General features: G+C 53.6%; 1 long non-coding RNA gene across 1 annotated transcript; it reads right to left on the reverse strand.

Annotated features, from left to right (window-relative positions):
• Window positions 1-2907: 2907 nt before the first annotated feature.
• On the reverse strand, window positions 2908-7441 carry LOC141373547 (uncharacterized). The gene is made up of 3 exons (XR_012379625.1): window positions 7048-7441; window positions 6397-6531; window positions 2908-4352 (listed from the first exon to the last, which is right to left on the reverse strand). It is a non-coding gene; the product is annotated as an uncharacterized lncRNA (long non-coding RNA).
• Between the last annotated feature and the right edge of the window lie 2264 nt (window positions 7442-9705).

A 9705-nucleotide genomic window follows, 5' to 3' on the forward strand; every position in this document is an offset into this window, starting at 1 on the left:
CGCGATCGGTTCCGTCCGGGCGTCCTCCGAGGAAGGGGGCGGAGCGCGGCGGCGGCGGCCAACCCGCGGCCGGACGGAGGATGGGGGGCGCCGGGCCCTTCAACGTCAGCGGCTCCGAGCGCCACCCGGCCCGCCCCCGGCCTCGCGCCCCTCCCGGCCCTGCGGCAGACACGCGCACGCGCACCCCGCCGCAGGACGCCTCCAGCGGCCTCGCACCCCTCCCGGCCCTGCGGCAGACACGCGCACGCGCACGCGCACGACGCCGCAGGGCACCCCCGGCGGCCTCGCGCCCTTCCCGGCCCTGCGGCGGGCCCGCGCACGCGCACGCGCACGACGCCACAGGTCCAGGGCCCTCCCGTGCCCGCCGCTCTCCGGGACATCAACCTTGGGGCAGGAGCAGGCGCCGCAGAGGCCGAATTTCAGCATCCGCTCTGGGCATTAACTGTTCTTCTACTTGGCTTTAAATGCCTCGTGTCGTAGGGCAGAGAAAGGAGATCGTGGGCACAAGCGGGCCACGTGGACCCCCTCCCCCGCGGGTGGACTCTGGCCGTTCCTGCCAGGCGCCTCCAGCCCGGAGGGAGGGACCTGGAACGATTCTGGCCTCACCCCAAGAACAGGGCGCAGACGTAGACAGGGGCAAGGTGCGTGCCGAGGGTCACCTGGCAAGTTGGCACCGCTTCCGAGCCACTGCGCCAATAGACGTATCCAGGTGTGTTCCTTCTAGATGGCTGGCAGCGACGACCACCCGAAGGCACACGTGCCGTATTAAGCCAGAGGCTTGTCTAAGGGCCTTAGGGGAAGGAGGTAGAGGGGCCACAGGCCACCGAGCTCCTCCACTGCCCTTTACCACAGTAGACTGGCAACTCGTCAGTGACTAGACATCTCTAAGGGCGGATGCGATTGCCTCGCTTTGAGGGAGCCCTGTAAGTCCCAGCACAGCAACTGAGTCTGCACAATGAATCCATAAAGGCAAAAGCCTTAGGAAATCTGTTATCCCTAGGAGCGTGCAGCCTCTGGTGGAGGACTGTGCCTCTGGGGTGTGGGCCCCAGGAAGGGGAGAAGGAACGTGGGGCACTTCTTTGTTCTTTCATTTTACCATTCTTTCCCTTGAAGACAAAATGCAACAATCACATCCCACCCTAGAGTGTGGGGTGTGGCCCACCTGAGGGTCCCTGGTGAGGATTTAAAGAACGTGTAAAGCTAGCCCAGGCAAGTCGTGGTTGGTGCAGAGGGACCTTGGAGGAGCTCCGTGCTCTACCGGGGTCCCTGGTGGGGACTTGCTTTGTGAGCTTGGGTCAATTACCTCCCTTCTCTGGGCCTTGGAGGAGTTTTGACTAGATGACATAAGGATCTTTACAGCGGCAAAGCCCTGTGAGGTTTTGAGAAACTTCCCTAGTACTGTCCCCTAGGCCTGGGGCACATCTTGCTCAACTTTACTTTTACATAGTCCTTGAGCAGCCACTGGGTGGGTGCCAGACATCGCTGGACTAGGGAAGGGAGTAGGGAAGTTATCTCCACCCTAACAAGCTTAATTCCTACCGAAGGATGAGATTAACAACCCAAGAGTAAACACGACAACCCAGACACTAAATGAGACAGCTTTAGAATCATGGTAAGCACCCTGGTATTTGTCCCCCCTCTGTGAAGAAACATTTTGTCCCAATTACAGACTTTTCCTCACATTCCAGAAGTCTTCCGTGTCCAGTGCCACGGCCAAGTGGGGAAGTGTCCACACCCCCAGCTCTCCTTGGCATGTCAATCAGCCAGTCATTGCCAGGCAAACATTGTCCCCGCTCTGCAGCCTCCTGCAGGCGGCGGGGACCGGATATCTCTGCACATGGGGTCCTGGTAGTGGCCTGGCCTGGAGGGAGGACAGTCAGCCCTGTCTTGCCTGCAGCTTGCCACTGTGGGAGTGTGACCTGGCCGCCTCCCTGACTCTCTGAGCCTCTGTGTCTCCAGCCATTAAGGGAACGTTTTGGGCCAGATCCAGGGTCCTGTTCCAGCTCAGCTGTGTGATTATATTTTAGATTTAGAGGTCTTAATTGAAATGAGAGGCAAGGTCTTGACTGAGGAAGCCGGGTGGTGGGTCCCCGTGCTGTACATATATACCACTCACACCCGGGTTGCCCGTAGGTGCTGCCGCTCCTGCTAGCCCACGCCAGGCATGCAAACTCCTGCCCACATGCCGTACTTTTCTCTGGGGAGGCCACGTCTTGCCCAGGTGATCCATCTGACCCAGATAGGGAAACAGAAGCAAGGGAAGGAGGCGGAGCTGCTTCCTTGAGCGCTGGCCCGGCTGGCTGCAGGCAAACTTTTGGAGAGGCCCTTGGCCTTGGGTCTGGGAGTTAGCAGGGCCTGAGTCATTAAACCCAGCCACTAACCTGGATTTGAGAAGATAAATTGGTCATGACTAAACCAGGCCTTATTCATACACGTGGCGTTAATGTCTTTCTGCATATTTTCAGTAGACTCTGTCGTCTCCCAGACTCTTTCTTTCCTTGGAGAAAAGCAACAGATCCTTGTCAACTACGTGGTGGCCAACACCTAAAAGTTACACTAACGTGAAGGTGAGGTTTTTTTGTGTTTGGTGCAGAAGCTGTAATGGCAGCGAAGAAATACACCAAAAACCATGTTGGATGTGTATCCTTAGTTATGCCACCTAAGCCCCAGGACCAGTTCCCATTTGTTCAGCTACCCTCACCACTGAGCTCATTCTGGAACCCTTCCCTTCACTGGGTCTCTGGCTCCTCGTGTAAAATGCTCTCTGACTGGATCGGCGTACGTAAATATGCAAAGCTCTTGCACTCTGATGTTCAAATCTCGAACTTCTTTTACAGCGAGGCTCATGTATAAATCCGCTGTATACGGTTTTTGAACCAAAAAATGAGGACGTGTCTGAAGAAGGGGGTGTTTTCTCTTCATTTACTGACTAACATGGAAGGGCTTATAAAGGTATATATAGCGAATACAAATTTAAGGAGTCCCCTTTACTGGAAATAATTAAAGAACATAAAAGACAACACTTGGCGAACACTTATGTATCCATGCAGTCGATGTTGGAATATTAGACATTGAGAACCTCCTGGAAAATGGGTTTGTGTTCTGTCCACATGTCCAAGGTCATCTGCTGCAGCACCAAATATCTTCCCAGAAACACAAGAGTCGACTTCGGAGTGAGGCTCTCGTGACATCCAGTTACATGGGGACCTGGGAGAGTTTAGGGCCCGTCCCACAAGTTTCCCTAACTCAGGACACCTGGGAAGCAGTCATGGGACACTCTAGTCACCTGTGGATGTTTGACCATGTGTTCTGAAGCTCAGTCACTCACCACTCACTGGCCTTGCCCTGGAATCGCCTGACATGTTTCCAAAAATCCGATCCACCCTCCAAGGTGGAAAGTGTGCTATCTTCACCCATGTCCAAATGACGTGCCCCGGGCACAGCGAGCTTCCGGGAGGCCCTCCTTGCTCTGAGCAACACAGGTGTCATCACAGAAGAGGGGCACCCCTAAATGTGTCTGTGGGAAGCCAAAGACACCCATGTGTAAGTGGAAGTGCCGGGACGTCTGCTTTATAAAGTGTTGTCTCACTGCCCCACCTCGCCCCCGCCCTGGTGGGGCTCCCTGGCAAGTTGCTGGCACAGAGGCCTTCTGGCGGGAAGGGGGCCAGGACCTCCTGGAGCCCAGCAGCACCCTGCGGCAGGTCACTGGCCACACGGTACATTGCAGAGAAAAGATGGCTTCTGTCCAGATGTGAAGAGCCGGAGTTCATTTGACTGGCAAATTGGTTTGAGCAATACTTTGCTTCCCACAGCCTGCCTTCTGACCAGCCTGAAGACAGAGTCCCAGGACGTTGTGTGCTGAGCCGGCATTCAGATATGCCACCTGCCCCACGGGGGCCGACAGCAGGACAAAGGTTTTCAGATCTGACCGCTTTACTTGTTTATCTACAACTCTTCACTAGTGGCCTGGGGCCCAGAGGGTGAAGTCGGGGCGCCTAGCTGGGCACCCAGGACCCTCTGAGTTCTGTCCCACTCCCTTTCCCCGTCTCTTCTCCTGCACCGGGCTGTGTGCCAGCCCTCCTAAACCCCTTTGTTCTGCAAAGCCTGCCCACCTGTCATCCCAGCGCGCCTCACGCAGGATGGGCGCATTGGGTCTTGGCCCCTATCTCTTCCTACTCCCTTTGAAGTCAGGACCACAATTTACTTACCTTCACACATCCAGTTGCTAGCCCAGTACCTGGCACACGAAAGTCACTCAACATTGTTAGCTTGGAGCGAGGGCTGCCCTGAGAAATCTGTGACTTGTGGTTACGCGGCTGATTAGCTCATGGGAATTTCTCCCTACGTGCCGTCTAAAATCAGAGGGAGAAAAGATGCTGAATATTCTTCCTTCGGTCATTCATTCATTCAATCCATGTTCATCCTGAGCGTCTCCTACATGCAGTTGGTGTGCTGGACAACAGAGGATCCTGGGGCTGCTGCTCTGCGCTGGGTGCTGGGGCATCTTGGGACATCTGCCAAGGGCCCGACCTTCTGACCTACTGCCTCTTCTGTTCGATTTTCTCCTAGGCTCCTGGTGACTGCCTCTGACCTCACCTGTGGCAGCACCTGTGCTGGGTTTTGCCACTGCCCCACTTCTTGCTGGAGCCCCACCCTGATGAGCCCAGACACACGTTGCCTTATGCCCGGGGCGCCCGAGGCTCAGCCCAGCACGATACTGTTGGCCCTTCAGTCTTGGGTCTGACTTGGCAGGAATGTGGAGCTCATACCAACCCCAGGCAGAGCACACCCTTTCCAGAAGGCCTGCGTTGTGCCAGGCCCTCCACATGCTGATCCCTGCCATGCGAGGAAGAACTCTTGCAGGCTCTGGGGTTTCCCAGAGGTGGGGCCCCACCAGTCCCCCTTCAACCTGTGAGCCCTTATTCTAGGCCAGGCCCCCTCTAGCTGCCAAGGAGGAGATGGGCCAAGGAGGCCCCTGTCCTCAAGGAGCACGCAGTCAGAGGGGAGGCCATCTCCCAGGCGTGTGCTATGTATGTCTGGTCACCAGGACAGTGGCTCAGCCCAGCATGGGGGCCCAAGGACAAAGGCGTGTGCTGGCTCTGGGTCTTAGAAACAGAGAGAAAATCTCCTCCGGCTGGGCTGAGCTGGGGAGGGGCCAAGGGCACTCAAGTTAAAGGCATGGAGAGAGGTAACCATTATGTACCTAGCTTCACTTGGCAAAAGAACTAAAGGCTATATGACAGGACCCACTCTGGGGACAGCCTCCGACCCTCAGGGGCCACTGTGATTGTGCAGACAGATCTCAATCTACATTTCCCATCAGCCCAACCAAATCCTTGCTGACAACAGGACCCAGTCATCTCAAAGGGTGGGAGGAGGGGTTAGCAGGTATTGAACATTCCCCTTCAGCACGCCAGGCCCTATATCATTCTGGGCTCCAGCCCGCAGTTCAGTGGGGTGAATTTAACATGGGAACTAGTTACAGAGATAACAGAGTATCTAACTGCTGCAGAAAGCTGCTACCACCCATAGGCTGGGCATAAAAGGGAGGAAGGGCCCCCAGCAGAGCTGTGGCCACTGGGGGGCTGCCCAGTGGGACCTGGAACCACAGAGAGGCACCGACCGGAGGGCGCTGGAACCACCGAAGGGAAGCAGCCAATACCAGGGATATTGCTCAAAGCAGAGACAGGAGGAGAAGGACCCAGCTTCTCCCATCCTCCACTCTCTTACTGGGGCTCCCCAGTTGGACCCTGTTGGCAAGAGAGCTGGCAAGTGATGTTCAGGACTCAGCCCCCATCTCCGTCCACCCGAAAAGCAGCCCGGCCCTGGGAGCTGGGGGGGTAGGCATGAGATCAAGCAGGCTAATGACAGGCACAGCTCTCTTTCCAAAGGCTTGTCAAAATCTTCTTCCTGCTAACTTGGAGGACACTTCCCAAGAAGAGTTCCAGTAAGCACAGTATTACGTTTCCCACTGGCTTGAGCAGCAGGGAAAACTAATCCTCTCACATAGCAAGAAGTGTCAAGGAAGGGAGGCTCCAGTTTCATTCGTTGAGAAACTCACAAACAATGCTAAAGACCCAGGTCCTGTTCGTCTTTCTCACTTCCATGCCCAGGGTGGAGGGAGCTCCCTTCATGGTTGCAGCTGCCTGGCCTGGCTGTCAGCATCAGACACAGTTTATAAAGCAAAGGCTCGTGGAAAGAGGTAGAGAGCGTCTCTTCCTCCATCTCTCTTCACGCAAGAACTCACTGTCCCCAACATACACCCCTTCCTGTCTTAGTAAATGGAATGGGTCACATCCTCTCGCCTTCTCAATCTCTAGGAAGCAGGGTGGGACGTCCCTGCTTGACTTAAACCAATTTCTATTCACCCACTAGCACTAGAAATGCTTCTCTTACCTGCTGTCTTCCCCAGGGTACACCTGAAAATGCCGTCTGGGTTGGGACCACCTGAAGGACCTGGGTCTGCAGGAGGCCAGAAGTCCCAGGAAGAGCCCAGCTGGGAGCTGAGCAGCCTGGAAGAGTCAGAACCAGCTGGATGAGAAAAAAGAGAAGTGACACAGATTGGATTTTACAAAGGCAGCTGCTCCAATATGTCAACTCCACCCCCCCCTGCCCCGCCAAGACATTAAGTGGAATCTGGGCTGCCTTGTGGCTTGTTTAAACCAACAGAACGTGGCAAAGGCGAGGCAGCTTCCACCTTGCGAGCTGGGACGCTGGCCTTTGGAGCCCTTGGGTCACCTTGTAAGATGGGAGGCTGCCCTGAGGCCACCATGCTGGGGGAACCCCAAGCCAGGTAAAGAGCCCCGTGCAGGGAGCAGATGGCCAGCACCAACACATACAATCCAGCCCCAAGCCGGGGAGTCACTCGGCCACCAAATCTTCTCCGCTGAAGACCCAGACATCATGGAGCAGAGACAAACCTGGCCCCACTGTCCATGACCCACCAAATCTGCACGTGTAATAGATGGTTGTTTTACCCCACTAAAGTTTGGGCTAATTTGTTACATAGCCATATAAAACTGAAAGAAGCAGCCATAATATTCTTACCAAAACTTCTGAGCGGGGTGCCTGGGCGGTTAAGTGTCTGATTCTTGGTTTCGGCTCAGGTCACAATCTCAGGGTTGCGAGATCGAGCTCCGTGTCAGGCCCTGGGCTCAGCAGGGAGTCTGCTTGAGGATTCTCTTTCCCTCTCCCTCTGCCCTTCCCCCCACTGATGCGCATGCTCTCCCCCTTTCTCCCCCTCCCTCTTTCTCCCTCCCTAAAATAAATAAATCTTAAAAAAAAAAAAAACAAAATTCTGAGCTGGGCCTGCATACCCCTGTGAGCAGCTCTCTCTGGAAGAGCCCAGCTTTGGGGTTAAATATTTCCTAACACAGGATTGAGAGAGTGAGCTCTGGGGACAGAGGGCTTGGATCTGGGTCCCAGACCTCCAGACAAGTCAGCTCCTTTCCCTGAATCTCATCTCTAAATGGGGGAGATAATAGAAACCACCTCTTGGGGTTGCCATGGAGCTTAAATGAGATAATTTACAATCTACTGAAATTGACACCTGCAACGGAAACCTTTTCAACGTCCTCTGCCTCAATACAACAAAACTGTTTTCTGTTAGTAACTTCTGTAAAAACCAGCAGCAACGATCCCTTTCTTGATTTGTTCTTTAGGTTTAAAACAACCAAAAAATCGTTTTAAAAGAAGAAACTTCAATCCTACAGATATTATTCAAATTAAATTAAATGCTCCATGTATGAACAAAAATCCGTACCCACCAAATACAAATAGCACATCTTACAGTTAGCATCCCCACTGCTTACACTTTCTGTATCGAAACTACATATGGGAGGACAAAATTGAAATAATTCAAGCTCTGTTCCTTGGCATTCCCAACCTTGTGACATTGTTGTTTATTTCATATCTGTCATGGGAGTCGGAGACATGAGTTGTTCCTGGGCTGAGCTCAAAGCCAGGGACGTTCGGTGTCAAAAGCAGAAACGTCCTGGGTGATTGGCGAGGACCGGCTGGTTAGCCTCCCGAAGGACTGCAAACCACGAGAAACAGAACAAACACATGTAGCCAAGTCTGTGTGAATCAGGGGCCCAACTACAGAACTGAGAGTTTTCTGAATTAACCGAGGTGCAGAATAGGACGTTTATGAACCAGGCGAGCAATGAAAACGTGACGTTTCGTAGACGTATCATTAAAACGCAATTATAACCACAGCGATTGTTTAGAACAAAGGACCTTCTTCAAGGAGGAGTATTTCATCTGTGCCACTGGATGGAATCGATGGGCCAGGGGACAATGACAAGCAAGACACCTTCCGGTCAGCTTTGTTATTGTTTTCAAATGACCTATAGACATTGCAGGCCCCCACTGCCTTTCCAGGGGGCAGACGCTCGGCTGTCCCGCCCATCTGAAACCACAGCTCCCGGTGAGCAGAGACATTAGCTCTCAGTACACCTGGCCCTGGGCTCTTGGGGGAATGTCTTCCCCATCTCTGTGAGTGGGGGCATCTAACTGTTATTTTGTAGGGCTGCTGGACGTAGGAATTTGCATGGCTGTTGGTGACTGGATTATTCCACAGATTATAAGGTGCCCGGAGCCCGCCTTGACATTTGGGAAAAGCTCAACAACAACCGTTGAGAACTCTCGTATCTGCTTCCGTATCTACCCCAGCCAGTTCCCTCTCCTGGAATGCCTTCCCCTTAGATCTTTGCTGATTGAAATTTGCCTCATCTCAAATCGGTGAAATCCTGGTAATTACATTCCTACAGATCTGTTTACATCTGCCCTCTCCTGGGTCTCTGGGCTGTATCTGGTCTTGTCTGGTCTCTGCTTCGTCGGCAAGGTGGGGTATTAGCATTGAGGTGCACGTGCACCTCCTGTTACCCCATGAAATTGCACGTTCCCTGGACAATGAGGCCATACTTTCCCTTCGCTGCATCCATTTGGAAACCAAACAGCCATAGTCGCTAATTAGGTCCTCATTTCTGATGCTGGGGGTCCCGTTTCTTAGAGACTCTTGGTGCTGACTTTAGGGTAGACATGTGGTCCCAGATGATGTTGTAAGGTGAGTGTAAATCCCGGTTTGCCTGGGACAGTCAGCCCTGGGTTATGCTGTTGTTCCCACGTCAGGAGTGGTCACTTTCCCTTCACTCTCAACACGTCCTGGTTTGGCTGAGAAGTCTTGCTGTCCCCTCCCTCTAAATGACCCTCGCCTCATCTCCCGGATCTTCTCAGGCCTCATGGGCACTCACCTCCTCTTTCACTCTCTCCAGAATGCACCTGTCTGAACCTTGGGCCCGGGCCATGTACCCATCCAGGGGATTCTGGGAGGCCCGTTGCCAGTGACCTTTCAGACGAGTCTGAGCCAGTGGCCTGAGCACCGTGACTGGGCCTTCAACCAATAGCAGCATGTGGAGGGTGAAAGCAAGACTCAAGCGGGAGGAGGGGAGGAGCCATGGGCTGCCGGGGACCTTCACAAATGAAACCGTTTGGGCTGCAAGTGTGACAGTCTGCTCTCTTGTACAGCAAGGACAAATATAAATCGGTACCACACTTACTGAACACAACTTCGTAGTTAAGTGTGAGAAGCCTCAAACATGTTGTGCCCTTTAGTCTAGCAAAGCCACTTGTAGGGCTCTATCTATCCACAGATAGACTCTGAAAAGCAAATGACATTTTAGTCACAAAGGCATTCATGAAAAT

Source organism: Callorhinus ursinus, unplaced genomic scaffold (genome assembly GCF_003265705.2).
Source record: "Callorhinus ursinus isolate GAN/ISIS: 27379988/994484 unplaced genomic scaffold, GSC_fseal_2.0 scaffold10, whole genome shotgun sequence".
Taxonomy (NCBI): domain Eukaryota; kingdom Metazoa; phylum Chordata; class Mammalia; order Carnivora; family Otariidae; genus Callorhinus; species Callorhinus ursinus.